Source organism: Acomys minous (genome assembly GCF_964271855.1).
Source record: "Acomys minous genome assembly, chromosome: 20".
In the NCBI taxonomy this organism is placed as follows: domain Eukaryota; kingdom Metazoa; phylum Chordata; class Mammalia; order Rodentia; family Muridae; genus Acomys; species Acomys minous.
The window spans coordinates 7,978,821-7,996,861 of NC_140502.1; the positions used below are offsets into that span (position 1 = coordinate 7,978,821).

Genomic DNA, 18,041 nt, shown 5'->3' on the forward strand with positions numbered 1-18,041 from the left:
CCTCAGTCACAGTCATAGGGGAGGGGAATAAGGGGAAAATGGGAGGGAGGGAGGAATGAGAGGATACAAAGGATGGGATAACCATTGAGATGTAACAAGGATAAATTAATTAAAAAATTTTTAAAAAAGAAATATCAGATAATAAAATCTGCCAAAACACCATTTGGACAAATATTTCAGGGGATATGTTAAAGTTTGTCAAGAAAATTAAGAAATAAACAATGAGCATTGTAAATAATAAAATTTTTAAAAAGAAGATATGGAAAGTCAGATTTTAAAGGTTCTTTTTTCACTTTTTGGTGGATATTTCCCATTTTAACCATTTTTCAAATTAAAGAACATAAGTATCTGCTTATTGGTTATTTGAAAACAATTTACAATGTACTGTTTAATTTGTTTAATTTAAATATTGGTGGTATTTCATACTGAAGTCATAAAATAGCACAAACTTTTATTTGTACAAGATATATTTATCAGTTATCAAAACTACTTTTTTTTCAGGAATGGCACATCTTTCCTGCTCTGTTCTAAAACAATTTTCACTAATTCCTTTAAGTTTTGTACTGCCATAGTCAGCAATAATATTTATATATGTTCCTTTATCATCATGACTTCAATGTCTACTTATGGGGCAGAAGATGGAAATTCATTCTATGGGTACACCAACTAAATTATGGAAGTTAATATATCCTCTTCAATTTTAATCATATTATTAATACATCTTATAATAAACCCTGTGATTCTAAAACTAAGTGTCTAGTTGGACATCATTACAGTGTGTGCCTTTAATCTGAGCATTTCTGAGGCACAGACAGGTAGACCTATGTTTTCAAGGCAAGCATGGCCGACACAGAAATTCTGCAACACCCAAATAAATATACTAGTACTCTTTTGGAAATATCTTATTAGATTCTCTTAAGAGCCAGAAATACTTTAGAAGTAGAACTGGCAGAGCAGCACAGTTTTTAAATACCGATGGTGAAAATGCACATATAATACTGTCTGGGGAGAATATGGACACCTTATGAGTTGCCAACAGTGTGTTTGCATCTTGGTTCCCAGGAGAACAAAATGCAAAGCTGTAAGTCTGTGTGCTCACAGCGAGACTGACACCCATTGTCACATTGAGGTTTGCATCGCTGTGTACATAGTGTGTAGAAAACATAAAGGCATCCCTATTTACATCATCTTGTCTCTATAGATGTGGGGAAACCTTTTAAACTGGAATGTTTTGTGTTAAGATTGTCTTTCAAGTTTTTTGAGCATCATAGCACCCATTGGTTGTCAGAAAACAGAAGGGTTCTGGGACACAGTGCTCATATCTTGAGGACATTTTGAAATGATCGTTTTATCTGGGTTGCTCATCAAAAACTTTTGAATGCATACTCTCTGTAAACATGTCATCAATCTAGAGGTTTCCAGGTGCACAAGGTGTTTAAAGGTAGTGACAGAACTGACTGATCATGTCATTTAACCTCAGAGTTTCTCTACTTTTTTTTTTACTATATTACCTGTGTATTGCTGAATGTGGGGCATTCAAATCACTCACCAACTCTGTGCTGGGATTGATCTGTGATTGTAAATCTAATAGTTTCACTAGTGAAGCTGAATGCTCCTTTGTTTGATGTGTGCATAGTTAAGATTGTAATACCTCATTGTTGATGTCGATTTTGTTACATATTTTTTCTTTTTCTTACTTAATCATTGTTTTTATTTTATTTTATTAATTTATTCATATTACATCTCAATGGTTATCCCATCTCTTATATCCTCCCATTCTTCCCTCCCTCCCATTTTCCCCTTACTTCTCTCCCCTATGACTGTGACTGAGGGGGTATCCTCCCCCTGTATATGCTCATAGGGTATCAAGTCTCTTCTTGGTAGCCTGCTATCCTTCCTCTGAGTGCCACCAGGTCTCCCCATCCAGGGGACGTGGTCAAATATGGGGCACCAGAGTTCATGTGAAAGTCATACCCCACTCTCCACTCAACTGTGGAGAATGTCCTGTCCATTGGCTAGATCTGGGTAGGGGTTTGAAGTTTACGGCCTGTATTGTCCTTGGCTGGAGCCATAGTTTGAGTGGGACTCCTGGGCCCAAATCTACCTATCATAATGTTCTTCTTATAGGTTTCTAGGACCCTCTGGATCCTTCTACTTTGCCAGCATAGCTATGCCTCCTTAGATTTTTTTCTTTTTTTTTTTTTAGTTTCAATACATCCCAACCTCAGCTTTCCCTCCTTCCACTCCTCCTAGCCACACATCCATTCTACCTTTGACCACGGCTTCCCCACCCCCTCCTACCTTCTCCACCTGATCCACATCTCCATTTCCCTTCAGAAAAGAGCAGGCCTCTCAGAGATATCAGCCAAACAAGATATCAGGGATGTCAGCTACAACAGGATGACATGCAAATGCTAATATGATGGGTGGGTGAGGCAACTCAGTAGGAGAAAAGGGGTCTCAAGGACAGAAGAAAGACTCAGAGATACCCACACTCTACTGTTAGGCATCCCACAAAAACACCAAGCTACCAACAGTAACATATCGGCAGAGGATCTAGCTAAGACCAATGCAGACTCCACGGTTGCAGATTCAGTTTCCATGAGCCCCTATGAAGCCTGCTTACTTGATTCTGTGGGCTGTGTTTTGGTGTTCTCAACCCCTCTGCCTCCTGTGATTCTTCCTCCCCCTGTACCACAGGGTTCTAAGAGCTCCAACCAAAGAGACCAATGAAGATCTCTAATTTGGGCTCTAGCTCCACCCTAATGTATGGCTATGGGTCTCAGTATCTACTCCCATCAGCTGCCACAGAGGCGTCTCTGATAACAATTGGGCTACACATTGAGCTATGAGTATAGCAGAATATCATTAGGAATCAGGAAAAAAATGATTGTTTTTTCTATCCTAGGGCTCTGGGAGATCCAGCCTCTGGTTTCTGGTCATCCAGGCAGTATTGGGCATGGATTCCCTCTCCTGGTGGAGGCCTCAAATTAAACCAATCATTGGTTGGCCACTCCCACAAGTTCTGCCTCTCATTGCCTCAGTGCATCTTGCAGGCAGGACAAATTGCAAGTGGAAGGTTTTGTGGTGTTGGTGTCACATTGCTCCCCCACGTGTGTTTGTCTGGATACAGAAGATGGCCAGCTCAGGCTCCATATCCTCTTTTATCAAGAGTCCCCACCCAGATCAAACTTGTAGAATCCTAGAAGCTTCTATTGCAGTATGCTCCCCAAAACCCCCCCAAATCCAGTCATCCATCACTGTACTCTCTCCCTGCATCCTGCCCCCCCCCTCGTCCTTATGTGATGACTCAGTTCCCACCAACACCCTCCAACACCCCGCCCACAAGATCTATTCTATTTTCATTTCCAAGGTAAAGCCATGCATACGTCTTTGACCTGCTCCTTGTCATTTAGCCTTTCAGAGTATGTGGATTGTAGCATCGTTACCGCTTATTAGCAACTAATATCCATTTATGCACAAGTACATATCATGTTTGTCTTTCTAGGTCCGAGTTGCCTCACTCAGAATGATATCTTTCTAGTTCCATTCGTCTGGCTGAAATTTTTAAAATTATGTTATTTTTTTAAACAACTCAGTAATACTCCATTGTGTAAATATACCACATTTTCTTTATCCATTCTTCAGTTCAATGACATTTATATTTTCCAGTTCTGAATAATGCCACCATGAGCATAGCTGAGCAAGTTCATTTGTGGTAGGTGGGAGCTTTTTTTTTTTCCTGGATATATGCCCAAGAGTGGTATAGCTGGGTCTTGAGGTAGGTATATTTTCAGTTTTCTAAGGAACTTCCTTACTGATTTCCATAGTAGCTGTACAAGTTTTCATTCCCACCAGCAATGGAGGAGCGTTCCCCTTCCTCCACATCCTCAACAGCATGAGCTGTCACCTGAGTGTTTGATCTTAGCCATTCTGAGGGGTGTAAGATGGCATCTCGGAGTGATTGTTACTTGCATTTCCCTGATGGCTAATGCAGTTGAACATTTCTCTAAGTGTTTCTCAGGCATTTGAGTCTCCTCTTTTGATGATTATTTGTTTAGCTCTGTAGCCTGTCTTTTAATTGGATTATTTGGTCTGCTGTCTAGTTTCTTGGGTTCCTTATATGTTTTGGATATTAGCCGTTTGTCATGAAGGGGTGGGAGAAAATCTGTCCCCATTCTCTAGGCTGCTGCTTTATCCCATTGACAGTATCCTTCCCCTTACAGACGGTTTTCAGCTTCATGAGGTCCCATCTATTAGTTGTTACTCTTACTAATGGTGCTGCCTATCACTGTTCTGTTCAAAGAATCATCTCCTGTGCCAATGCAATCAAAAATACTCCCCGCTTTCTCTTCTGTTCATTTCAGTGTATCTGGTTTTATGTTGAGGTCTTTGACCCACGTGGACTTGAGTTTTGTGTGGGGTGATGATTGTGGATCTATTTGCAGTCTTCTGCATGCAGACATCTAGTTAAAACAGTACCATTTGTTGAAGGTGTTTTCTTTTTCCATTGTGTATTTCTAGCTTCCTTATCAAATATCAGGTGTCCATAGATTTGTGAATTTATTTCTGGGTCTTTGATTAAATTCCATTAATTGATATATCTATTTTATGCCAATACCATGAAGTCCTTATTGCTGTAGCAATATGGTATTGGCATAAAATCTGAAATCAGGGTTGACTGTCACGCGCAGCCTTCGCCGATAAAGGAGACGCAGCAACTCAGGATTCTTCTGACGGCGATTTTATTGTTACAGCTCTTCTTGATGGCAGATGGAGAAAAAGGACCCTGCCCCAGAAAACCCGCGGCTTATATAGGGAATTCAGGGGGTGTATAGGGGCGTGTCCTCTTGTCATTGGTGCTCCAGAGAACACCCAATTAGCATATTGTTGCGTAAGCAGGTGACGTAATTGCGCATGCGCACTGGCCACAAGGGCTTCCAGGAGACAGGAAACCAGCGCCGTCTTATAATGGCGGAGCGGCTCCCGACATCTCCCCCTTAACTTTCAATTAAAAATGCCAAACTGAAGCCATGAAATTACCGATCCAGCTCTCCGCATCAGCAGCAGGGAGCGATCAAGGAAGTTACATGGACGGAGACCCTGTACACCCGAATTCCCGTGCAATGGGAACTCGAGCCCCGGGAGGTGCACAGGTCTATCCTGTAGCATCCTGGTGCAATGGGAACCTGTGCCCGTCAGGAATGCTAGAACCAGGATAATGTCTCAATGTTTGAGCATGCTAAGCCAAACCTGAGGAGATGCCCCTTGTTCCACAGCAAGCATAGCCTGTGCAAGCACAATTCTGTCACGCTGTTGTTGTCTTTTAAATTTGCAGAGCAACCAAAGACAGAAAACCAGTCCCCCAGCTAACATAAGGCCAAATGAACCCATCCCCATCCCTTCTTTAACAAAAGATACAGCTCTATTCATCCAAGAAGAAAGATTTTCAGCTAGTGAGGGGTCTATGCGGGTGGAATTAACATGATTTATGGCAAGTCTCAAATCTCTCATGGTTATGTCAAATAGAAAAACTTGTGCATCATACATCACTGGAAACGGGACAGGGTACACTGACAGTATTCCCCACCGAAGCTCCTGCGCCCTCAACACTGGACTCAGCATCAGCAGACTCAGAAGAACCTGCAGCGGGGTCTCCATCCTTCTCGTCCTTTTTCACTATCCTGGTCAGCCGCACCGGCACCCAAATTGGATTTTCTTGGTCCTGTGGAAAAACACAAACAGCTCCCCTGGATCTTATTAATATTGGATCCGGGCCTTTCCATTTGTTATCAATAACATCCTTCCATTTCACCATTTCTCGCGGTGATGAATGACCAACATGTCTGTCTGCTGCAGACAGTCCTTCAGAATCCAAATTTAAAAAATTTAAAGTAAATAAGATAAGGGAGATAGAAGTCTTTGGACCCATATTGATAATGGGGCTCATTCCCCCTTTTTGTTTTTGTAAATACATTTTTATTGTGCCATTTGCACGTTCCACAATGCCTTGAGCTTGTGGATTATATGGTAGTCCAGTTATATGATGAACTCCCATCTTTTGACAAAATTGTTGAAAGGATTTTGAAGTATAAGCCGGCCCATTATCAGTTTTCAACTGTAGGGGCTTTCCCCAGGCTGCCCAGGCCTCGAGGCAGTGGGTGATGACATGAGCCACCTTTTCTCCTGTAAGAGGAGTGGCATGAATAATTCCTGAACAAGTATCAACTGATACATGAACATATTTTAATTTTCCGAAAGACGGAACATGAGTCACATCCATTTGCCACACCTATAGGGGTTGAACTCCTCTTGGATTCACTCCAACTGTCGGCGAGGATCTAAACTCAGCACAGTTGGCACATTTCAAGACAATATCTCGAGCATCTGAACGAGATATTCCAAATTTTAGTCTAAGAGTAGTAGCAGGCACATGATAGAGCTCATGGAACGTGACTGCATTTTGAATAGGATCCAAAGCCATGCAGACTTGTTTGGTTGCTTTATCTGCCAAATCATTAGCCTCAGCCATAGGTCCAGGTAACAAAGTATGGGCTCTTATATGTTGAATATAAAAGGGATGTTTTCTATTTCTAATTAAATACTGTATATCTGTGAATACAGCAGCTACATTACTTTTAGAATGAATCACTCCTACAGTTTCTAAAATTTGTACTGATTTTACCACATAATGTGAATCAGAAATAATATTTAGCGGCTCATCAAAAGTTTTCAATACTACAGCTACAATAGCACATTCCACTAATTGAGGGGAAGTATGGGCAAACTGTTGTCGAACAACTTGCCCATTAACTACATAGGCACCTATGCCTGTTTTTGAGCCATCTGTAAACACATCCATAGCATTTGGAATTGGCTCAGTTCTTGTCACTTTGGGGAATATAAATGCATTTGTTAACGCAAAATGCAATAAGGGATGTTTTGGATAGTGATTATCTATTCCGCCTGAATAAGAGCAGCGCAGGACAGCCCAAACATCCAGAGTGGAACACAGTACTTGCACTTGCTGGCCGGTATAAGGCGTTATAATTACATTAGGTTCTTTGCCAAAGTGGGCTAAAGTCATCTGTATTCCTTTAAGAGCTATATCTGCAACTTGAGTTGGATAATGTCCTAAAACTTTTCCTGGAGATGTGTGTGAATGGATCCACAGTAATGGTCCATGTTGCCACAACACCGCTGTAGGTTGTTGGGGCGAGGGGATAACACATAGCTGAAAGGGTTCATAGGATCAATGCGAGTCAAGAATGCTCCCTTTAATCTTCCCTCTACCATATCTAAAACTTTTAATGCCTCAGGGGTTAAGTGTCTAGCTGATGTAATAGCAGACTCTCCTTCCAAAATAGCAAATAAGGGCTTAAGATCTGCAGTTGTTAAATTCAAATAGGGTCTTATCCAATTAATGTCCCCCAACAACTTTTGAAAATCATTAAGAGTCTTTAATGTATCTCTTCTAATTGTAATCTTTTGAGGTGTAACAATAGTTGAATTTATAATTGAGCCTAAAAACTTTCCTACCTCACCTTCTTGTACCTTTTCTGGGGCTATATGCAATCCCTTATTCTTAAGGGACTCTGATAATAAGGCAAAGGCCTGTTGTAAAATAGCTTTCTCGCTGTGACTTAATAGGATATCATCCATATAATGGCAAATTCTTAAACTTTTAAACTTATCCCTTACGGGTTGAATAGCATCAGCAACATATATTTGACATATGGTAGGACTATTGGCCATTCCCTGAGGAAGAACCTTCCATTGGTATCTCGGATCAGGCTCTTCATGGTTGATGCTCGGTAAGGTAAAGGCAAACCTCATCCTATCTTGTTCATGTAATGGTATAGAAAAGAAACAATCCTTAATATCCACAATTATAAGACTCCAATGTTTCGGTAGGGCTGAAAGTAAGGGCAATCCCCTTTGAATGGATCCCATGACCCGCATTTGTGCATTAATTGCTCTTAAATCATGAAGTAGTCTCCACTTACCTGACTTCTTTTTAATTACAAAAATAGGAGTATTCCATGGTGAAGTTGATCTCTCTAGATGTCCAGCATTTAGTTGTTCTTGAACTAGTGCTTTTGCTGCCAGGAGCTTTTCAGAGGGAAGCGGCCATTGAGGAACCCACACCGGCCCCTCTGATTGCCATGGTATAGGAGTTGCCTCCACAACGGCCTCTAAGAAAAACCCAGTCCTGCCTTATCATGTGTTGTGGATACTGGTATTGGACTGGTTCTGCCTTGTAATGACTTTCCTATCCCTCTTCCAGGGACACAGCCCATATTTTTCATCATCTGTTGACTGCTAGGAGAATAATCATTGGTAAGCTTAAAATTCATTTGTTTTAAAATATCTCTGCCCCATAGGTTAATGGGAAGGGCTAAGACATATGGAACCACAGGGCCTTTTCTACCTTCAGAATCTTCCCAATTCAGTACGTTTGCACTGACATCAGGTGTAGCCTCATACCCTAACCCTCGCAAAGATTGTGAGGACTGATTAATAGGCCATTCCGGAGGCCACCACGTGGTTGAAAGAATAGTGGTGTCCGCTCCTGTGTCTAAAAGGCCCTTAAATATTCTTCCTTGAATCTTTAATTCCATAGTAGGCCTTTCATCTAATTGTAGGGATAAGAATGTATGTTGCCTCCAGAGGATCCGAAGCCTGACTTTCCTCTGCTCTGCTCTCTGCTTGGAAACATTTGATACAAACTGAGCAGTACAAGAAGTTGAGCTATTCTGTCTCCAAGGGCTATAGCGCTGATCCCTCTAGGAGAAGAGCACATAACCTTTATTTGTCCTGTAAAATCTTGGTCTATCACTCCTGGATGTACCATCAAACCTTTCAATGTTGTGGAGGACCTTCCAATCACCAAGCCCACTGAATCCTTAGGCAAAGGTCCATAAAGATCTGAAGGGATAGGCTGGCACCCCATGACAGGTGTTAGTACTGTTCTGGCGGCGACACACAAGTCCAATCCTGCTGATCCAGATGTTGCCCTCCTGACCATTCTGTTCTCACAAACTCTTTGGATTTGTTCTGAGGTCTCTCTATTGCCCCATACATTTGAGTGCCCTGGGGACGAGGGCCCCTCTGCCCGTTTTTTGACTGATTATGGTTAAGCATCCTTCCCTGGATGTCTTTCACGGACCTGCACTCGTCTGCCCAGTGCTTTCCTTTCTTGCACTTTGGACACAAACCTGGCTGTCTAGTGCTTGATCCTCCATTTTGTGAGCGGCACTGTCTCTGGACATGGCCCGGCTTTCCACATTTAAAACATTTCAAACTTGTAGCCCTTTGAGCAGATAAGACTGCTGCAGCTAAACTTGCAGTAGTCAGGGGCCCTCCTATTTCCCTGCAGGCTTTCATCCAGGCATTAAGCCCCTTCCCTTTCCAGGGAGTTATTGCATTTCTACACTCTCTGGTGCACTGTTCAAAAATCAATTGTTCTATTAGAGGCATTGCAGTGTCCGGATCTCCAAAAATTCTTCCTGCAGCTTCCATCATCCTGGCTACAAAGTCTGAAAATGGCTCATTTGGTCCCTGAACAACCTTTGTCAAATTTCCTGTAACTTGTCCTCTATTAGGTAAACTCTTCCAAGCCTTAACAGCTGCCTTATTAATTTGGCCATAGACTTCAACTGGATACATGGTTTGATTAGCTATCCACTGTCCTTGCCCAGTAAGCATCTCAAAATTCCATTGTGGATGCTGATTAACTAGATTTTGTCTAGCTTGGCTCGCACACAGGTCATGAAAAATAGATTTCCAGTCTAAGTATTGTCCCATAGTGAGACATGCCTTAACTGTATTATACCAGTCCTGTGGAGTCATGGCCTGATCCGCTAGCCTGTCCACCAATGCCTGAGTATAGGAAGCATTATTGCCATAAGTTTGAACTGCTTCTGCCAAGGCTTTTAACTGTTTTAACTCTAATTGAGAATATTGTCGTTGTTGTTGTGCATCTTCCCACACGGGAAAGGCTGCTCTAATCTTCTGTCTTTCTTTCTCTGAAATCAGAGAGCTAGCTGTCTTAGGCCTCGTTGCCATCCTTTTGTTTTCCACCAACATCACTTTCTCCTCTAAGGGAGGCGCTGATGGTCTATACCCAGAGGCAAATGGGGGATTAGGCCCATATTTCTCTGACTCATATTCGGCAGCTTCCTCGTCCAATTCTGCTTGCTCCTCAGGATCTAGTCCCTCTTCTTCTTCTGAACTAGACGAATCATGCTTAAGGTCCTCCTCCTCTGAGGACGTCTCCTCAGAGGCAGAGGATTCCACCCTGAGATTTTTTAATCCGTCTAAAACGGAATAAAGCCTCCTGGCTTCCTCTTTTTCTCCCTCCTTTTGTCTCTCCTTTCCCTCCTTAAACTCAAATCTTTTTGTTCGAGGTTTCTTCTTTCTCCTTAAACCTCTTCCCTTTTCTGCTTCTGATAGACTATCTTGATGGTCGGCCAAAACCCTCTGTCCTTCGTTAACCGTCTCCCTACATCTCTCATTTTCTATACATGATTTAATCATCTTATAAACTGGCCATGTGCCTGCTCTCAATGTTCCTTGCTCCTTTTCAGTAATCAAGTCTGTCCCTAACTTACTCCATGACCCCTTGAATAAGGATCTTGTGGAAGTAAACCAAGGAGCCACTCGATCCACCTCTTTTAAAAAATTAATCAGCACTTGCTCTGGAATTGTTAAACCTCTCTGTCTAAGCAACGCCCGCGTTGCCTCCAGAATCGGCTTAACTTGTTGATTTCCCATGCTTCCTTTACCTACAGGAGCGGGAGCGCTTGCTCAGTTATCTACCTGAGACTGACAGCAAATTAATCTGTAGCACAGAAAGGGGACATGTAAGTCTTGTCCCGTTTCCCACAATTGAGACAGAGGCAACCAGCAACAGCGGACCGTACCAAACAACAGAAATCGTACCTTGCAGAAAAGTGCCTAGGCTTCTCACGCCGTCAGTTCTGAATCCTCTTCCGACGAGCAGTCAGGGGTCCTTCAAGTCGTTCCTTCACCCAGGGGTCGGCAGTTTCCGGGTTTCGGCACCACTTGTCGTGCGCAGCCTTCGCCGATAAAGGAGACACAGCAACTCAGGATTCTTCTGACGGCGATTTTATTGTTACAGCTCTTCTTGATGGCAGATGGAGAAAAAGGACCCTGCCCCAGAAAACCCGCGGCTTATATAGGGAATTCAGGGGGCGTATAGGGGCATGTCCTCTTGTCATTGGTGCTCCAGAGAACACCCAATTAGCATATTGTTGCGTAAGCAGGTGACGTAATTGCGCATGCGCACTGGCCACAAGGGCTTCCAGGAGACAGGAAACCAGCGCCGTCTTATAATGGCAGAGCGGCTCCCGACAGTTGGCGATACCTCCAGAAGTTATTTTATTGTACAGGATTGTTTTTAGCTATCCTGGATTTTTTGTTTTTCCATATGAAATTTCGTATTGTTCTTTCAAGGTCTGAAAGGATTTGGAATTGTGGTGGAATTATTTATGGGGATTGTATAAAGTCTGTAGGCTGTTTTTGGTAGGATGGCCAATTTTACTATGTTGATCCTACATGGATCCTACATGAGGATGGAATATAGTTCCACCTTCTGATATGCTCTGCAGTTTCTTTCTTCAGAGACTTGAAGTTCTTGTCATACAGGTTTTTCACTCGTTTGGTTAGAGCTACCCCAAGATATTTTATATAGTTTATGGATATTGTGAAGGTTGTTTTTTCTGATTTCTATCTCAGCCCATTTGTCCTTTGTATATAAGATGGCTATTGATTTTTTTGTGGTCAATAATGTATCCAGACACCTTTCTAAAAGTGCTTATTAGCTGTCGGAGTTGCCTGGTAGGACGCTGGAGAGCACTTATGTATATTATCATATCTGTGGATAGTGACACTTTGAATTCCTCCTTTTCAAAATGTATCCCCTTGATCTCCTTCAGTTGTCTTATTGATGTAGCTAAAACTTCAAGTACTAGATTAGATAAATAAGGAAAGAGTGGATAGACTTGTCTTGCTCTTTAGAGGAATTATTTTACATTTCTCTCCATTTAAGTTGATGTTGTCTGTAGGCTTGCTGTAAGTTTCCTTTATTATGCTGAGGTGTGTTCCTCCTATTGCTACTCTCTCAAGCCAGCTTAGCTTTTCCTTGCATTTGCTTGGAAGACTTTGTCCATCCTTTAATCCTAATATGGGGGTCTATCACTGATTGTGATTCTGTTTCTTTTGGGGGGGGATAAGATTCTTTTTTTTTCTCCTTTATTAGTTTATTCTTGTTACATCTCAATGGTTATCCCATCCCTTGTATCCTCCCATTCTTCCCTCCCTCCCATTTTCCCCTTATTCCCCTCCCCTATGACTGTTCCTGAGGGGGATTACCTCCCCCTGTATATGTTCATAGGGTATCAAGTCTCTTCTTGGTAACAGTAGAGTGGAGAGTGGGATATTACTTTCTCACATACTCTGGTGATTTTGTTTCTTAGAGTCAGCAAAAACCTGGATATTGTTTTCTGATTCAATCTGTTTATCTTGTCTCACCTTTACTATTATGAGACCATAAATATTAAGAGTTATTACTATGTGAGGTGTGGTGGTACACTCATTTAATCCCAGAGCTAGGAAGGCAAAAGCCAACTTGGGCTACAAAGCTAGTTAAAGGACAGCCAGTGATACACAAAGAAACCCTGTCTCAGAAACAAACAAAAAAATTATTATTGAATAGTGTGTCTTAATTTCTGTCATTTTCATTGGGGGTTTTTAAGTTATTCTATTAGAGATTTATTACACAATCTTCCTTTTTTTTTCAGAATAGGGTTTCTCTGTGTAGCCTTGGCTGTCTTTGTCACACTTTGTAGACCAGGCTGGCATCAAACTCACAGAGATCCATCTGCCTCTGCCTCCCCAAGTGTTGCCATTAGAGGGGTGTGCCACCACGCCCAGCTGTATTTTGTTTTCGTTGCTGTTCCCTGTGCCATTTTGGACATATTTGTCCTCTCCTTTAGACCTAACTATCCTCCATGTGTCATTTGAAGAACTGGTTTGGTGATCATAATTTTCTTCAACTCATTTTAACATAGAAAGTTTGCCTTTCTCTTTCATTTTTGACTGATTGTTTTGTTGCATATTGTGGTCTAGGGCAGTATTGATGCTGTTCTATATTTTGTAGAAAATCATACCAATCCCTTCTGGATTTATGAATCTGCTGCTATTCTGATGGGCTTCCCTTTGAACATGACGATCTTTCTCATTTGCAGCTTTTCATCCCCTTTCCTAGTTCTATATATTTAATGTCACTATCGTTTTATAACATAGAAAGCTTTTTTTTTTGTGGTCCTGAATATTTGGAGTTCTGCAAAGTCAAATGAAATTTAGCATACATCTACGGAACATTCCAACCAAAAACTAAAGAATACACATTCTCCTCAGCAGCTCATGGGACTTTCTCCAGGATAGACCACAAATTAGGATTAAATCAAGTCTCTAAAGTACATGGAAACTCACATCCCATCCTGCACCATACCTGACCACCATGGACTAAATCAGGATATAAACAACAGAAAAGGAAGAAAGAGCACAAATTCATGGAAGCTAAGTGACACTAAACTAACCCAAAATTGATTGAAGAAACCAAGAAGAAAATTGAAATTACTAGAATGTAATAAAACTGAAATCACAACATACTAAAATCCATGAGAGACAATAAAATCTTTCTATGAGGAAAGTTTATGGCGCCTGGATCCACCCCAAAATGCTTGAGAGGTCACAAATTATAAATGTTATGAGATACCTGAAAACTTTAAAATTATACTATCAACATTCATAAAGGAAGATGGAAAGGATTCATCAAGATCAGGACAGAAATTAATAAGCCAGAAACGAAAAGTGAATACAAATAATGAAAGAAAGCAATAATAAGACTGATAAAACTTTAGCCAAATTAGCAAAAGGAAAAGATAGAGAATCCAAGGGGGATACAGAGATACCTCAGAGGTTTAGAGCATTGGTTGTTCTTCCAGAGGTCCTGAGTTCAATTCCCAGCACCCACTTAACCATCCATATGAGATCTGGTGCCCTCTTTGGTTGTTCAGGCATACATGTAGGCAGAACACTGTAGACATAATAAGTAAATCTTTTTTAAAAATTGGAGGTGGAAAGAAAGACATTACAACAAACCTTGAGAAAATTCAGGGAATCATAAAGAGGTATTCAAAAACACTTATATTTCTCTAAACTGGAAACTTTTAAAGAAATTTATGAATTTCAAGATATGCATATGACCTATCAATGTTAAATATAAATGAAGTTAATAATTCAAATAGATCTATAACATTCAATAAAATTTAAATATTAATTTAAAATCTTCCTAAATAAAAAGAGCTCAAGTCAGATAGGGTCAGTGCAGAATTCTACCAAGCCCTTAAAAAGAACTAACATTAATGTAACACAAATTATTACATAAATCAGAAAAAGAAAGAACATTTACCCTGGGAAGGTGGTATTGCTCTGATTTCAAAGACATACAAAGACCCTTTCAAAAGACAAAGAAAAATTATAAGACAACCTCTTATTAAGAGAGACACAAGTAAATGCTTGAAAACTGAATTCAATAACACACAAATATGACTAAACCCCATGATCATGAAGGCCTCAACCAAGAGATGTGGGGTTGGTTTAATAGTTGGTGGTTAAATAAATGAATGTAACCCACCATATAAAAAGACTAAAGAGCAGGAAAAACTGATCACCTCTTAAACAGAGTAAAGGCCTCTGACAAAATCCAACATCATTTCATGATAAAAGTCCAAGAGAAAACAAATATTTAGCGAACATAGGCCAGAATTATAAAGGCAACATATAAGAAACTGACAGACAATATCACAGGAAACAATGAAAAAGAATCAATATATTTGACTTCTGAACATCCTTACTCCTTCTCTTCAACATAGAACTGGAATTCCTATCAAGAGAAATAATACAAGTGAAAGAGATAAGGAGGCAAAAGATAGTAAAAGAAGAACAAAAGCATCTTTATTTGCACATGTTGTAATGATGTACATAAAAGACCTTACAGAACATATCAGAAATGTCATACAGCTAATACAGATGTGCAGCAACACAACATTATACAAAATTTATCACACAACATTGGTAGCCTTCCTATGTACAAATGCTAAGCATACTGAGAAAAAAATCAAAGGAAAATTCCTCTCAAAATAAAATATTTGTGAATGAATCTAACCAAGGTAGTGAAATAAAGATATAATAAAAACTTCAAGGAACAGAAAACTATTAAATAAGATTCCAGATGTTGGAAGGCTCTACCAAGCCCATGGATCAGTAATGTTAATTATTATAAAAATATCCATCCTACCAAAAGCAATCTCCAGATTCAAGGCAACCCTCATCAAAATTTGAATACCAGTCTTCACAGAAATTGAAGAAGTATGTTTAATTTCCTATGAAAACACAAAAGACCCAAAATAATTTTTAAATCAATCATGAACAACAGCTCCACTCATATAAAGGCTTGATAGAGCAACCCAGTATGAAAAAAAAAATCCTAGAGACTTCCAAGATGTCTTCAAGCAGTTATTACTGTAATCTGAGTGGCAGAAGATCAGAGACTGTGGGTCAGGTGAGTGGCCTGGAGGCTGACTCCAAAACACAGACCTCAGTTTTCCAGATGGTAGGAGACATGCTAGGGGATGAGGACGCACAGTACCAGCCCACACCCACACCCTAATGATTCCTGAGTCCAGGAATTTCACAGGGTCCTGGTCTCATGGCGCTAAGCACATTCTGCCTCCGCAAACATGGGTCCCCAGTCCAGGATTGTATGCTCCAGCATCCAGAACCCTCTGGATCCTACAATGCTTCCTCCTGCACTTCTATGGGATTACCGAAGATGTACTTAATATTTGGCCATGGGTCTCTGCATGTTTCCATCAGTTATTAGATGAAAACAGTTGGGCTAGTCATAGGATGGATCAAGTTTGAGCAGAAAAGAGAGGGAAGTAATAAAAGAGACAACTGGAGTTGGAGTAGGGATCATCTTGGGAACGACCAGAAACATAGTGCAAAGGAAATTCCCAGGAATCTACAAGGGTGACCCTACCTAAGACTCTTAGCAACAGGGGATAAGGAGCATCAACTTGCCATCTTCCATAACTAGGAAAGAATTCCATAGAAGAGATTGGGACACCAACCCAGCCACGAAGACTTTGACCTCAACTAGATCCTGACTACAAGATGTGCTGTGATAATGTGGCACAGAAACTGAGGGAATGGTCAAGAAAGAATTGGTCCAGCTTGAGACCCATGCATGAGAGAGAACTCACCCCTGATACTGCCTGCAGGGCTCAGACCCAGAGGCTGAACAGACAGCACAGAGACCTAGGGTAGAACCAAACATAACTGGTTTTTTTTTAAAGTCAATGAAAGGTTTCCTCGTGAGAAGCTACTATTTCTCATAGACACTGATTGACACAAGGGCCCACAAGGATACAAGTGCAGAGAATAAGAAACAACAGAACATAACTACCACACTCACACCATTCCATTGTGGAAGAAAGGCCAGAAACCATGTAAGAGCTGGAAGTGATGGATTGACTCGGCCTGCCGGGGTTCAAACTAATGCTCGGAAGGAGAATTGTCCTGTATAGGGAAAGAACACAAGACATGAAGAAGGGAAGCAAGTCTTTGATCAAGCCCCATTTATGGAAAAATTTCACAGAGTTTTTATAAGGCAGGGGGCAGGGAAGCATATTGCTATGGCAACCCAGCTGCAGGCTATCTCAAGACGTGAGGAATTCCAAGCAGGTCACAACGTTCAGCCACACCGAATATTTTGCTATCTTTATCTAATCTAACTGTTAAACTACAACAGGGTGGCTCCATCTAAATCTTATCTTTAGTCTAACTGCCGAACCACAACAAGGTCAGCTGGTTTCTGGTAAATGACAGACTGCTGGAGAAATAGGAAGCTAGGCTCTGACAAGATGGGAAGAACATTGGCCATATAGCCTGTCCCCTACAATGGATGACCACAAGGTACCGGGGCAGATGCACATAGGAATTCACCACAACTGTCACAGCCCAGGCCACACAAACCTCGGGATGCAGATGGGAGTTGAGCACACAGTTCCACACGTAGCTCCAGAATGATGGCAATTCCTGGGTACTGGGAGGGGATCAGACAATTTTCTCCAAGGGTAGATAACTTCATAACTTGACCACACGTCACATACTCATCCAAGAATATTGGAGCAGAACTAATTGGTAATGAAGGGTTTGTATTTAAGGACCAAAAAATATTTGATGGGAAGACAATAGGATGTGTCTTGGAAGAGTCAGTGAGAATGACTTTGTGACCAAACGAGTTCCCCCAAAATTCCACATTATCAGGAATCTTTTTAAAACCCTGGAACCCTGAATCTGACAGACAGTGAAATAGAATCCATTATCATAGGAAAGAAATTTGTGAACTGGATCTTGATAGTGCAGACACTAAGGGCTTCATGTGGTGGTGTACACCTTTAATTCCAGTACTTTGGAAGTGGAGGCATATTGATATCTGTGAGTTTGAAGCAAGATTTCTATAAATAGAAAGTTTGGGGGCTGGAGAGATGGCACAGAGGTTAAGGGTACTGACTGCTCTGCCAAAGGTCATGAGTTCAATTTCCAGCAACCACATATTGACTCACAACTATCTATAATGAGATCTGTATACATAATAAATAAATAAATCTTTTTTAAAAAAGAAAGAAAGTTTAGGGACAGATAGGGCTAGGTAGGGAAAATTTGTCCTCTGTCTCCAATAAAAATACAGATGAGAGAGAGAGAGAGGAAGAAGAAGAAGAAGAAGAAGAAGAAGAAGAAGAAGAAGAAGAAGAAGAAGAAGAAGAAGAAGAAGAAGAAGAAAACAAAAAAGAGAGAGGAGGAAGGGAGAGAGGGAGAAAGATGAAAACAACAAAAATTAAGATGTTGAACTTCAGGAAATCAAGACTTCTATACAGCAACAGAGC

The 18,041-nt window shown here is 40.9% G+C and overlaps 1 long non-coding RNA gene across 2 annotated transcripts; it reads right to left on the reverse strand.

The window, feature by feature from the left end:
* Positions 1-5,530: 5,530 nt before the first annotated feature.
* LOC311590710 lies at positions 5,531-11,312 on the reverse strand. 2 transcript variants are annotated; one of them, XR_014776964.1, is made up of 2 exons: positions 10,945-11,312; positions 5,531-6,387 (listed from the first exon to the last, which is right to left on the reverse strand). It is a non-coding gene; the product is annotated as an uncharacterized lncRNA (long non-coding RNA). The 2 variants fall into 2 exon arrangements; XR_014776965.1 differs by having other exon boundaries at positions 5,531-8,112.
* Positions 11,313-18,041: the final 6,729 nt, after the last annotated feature.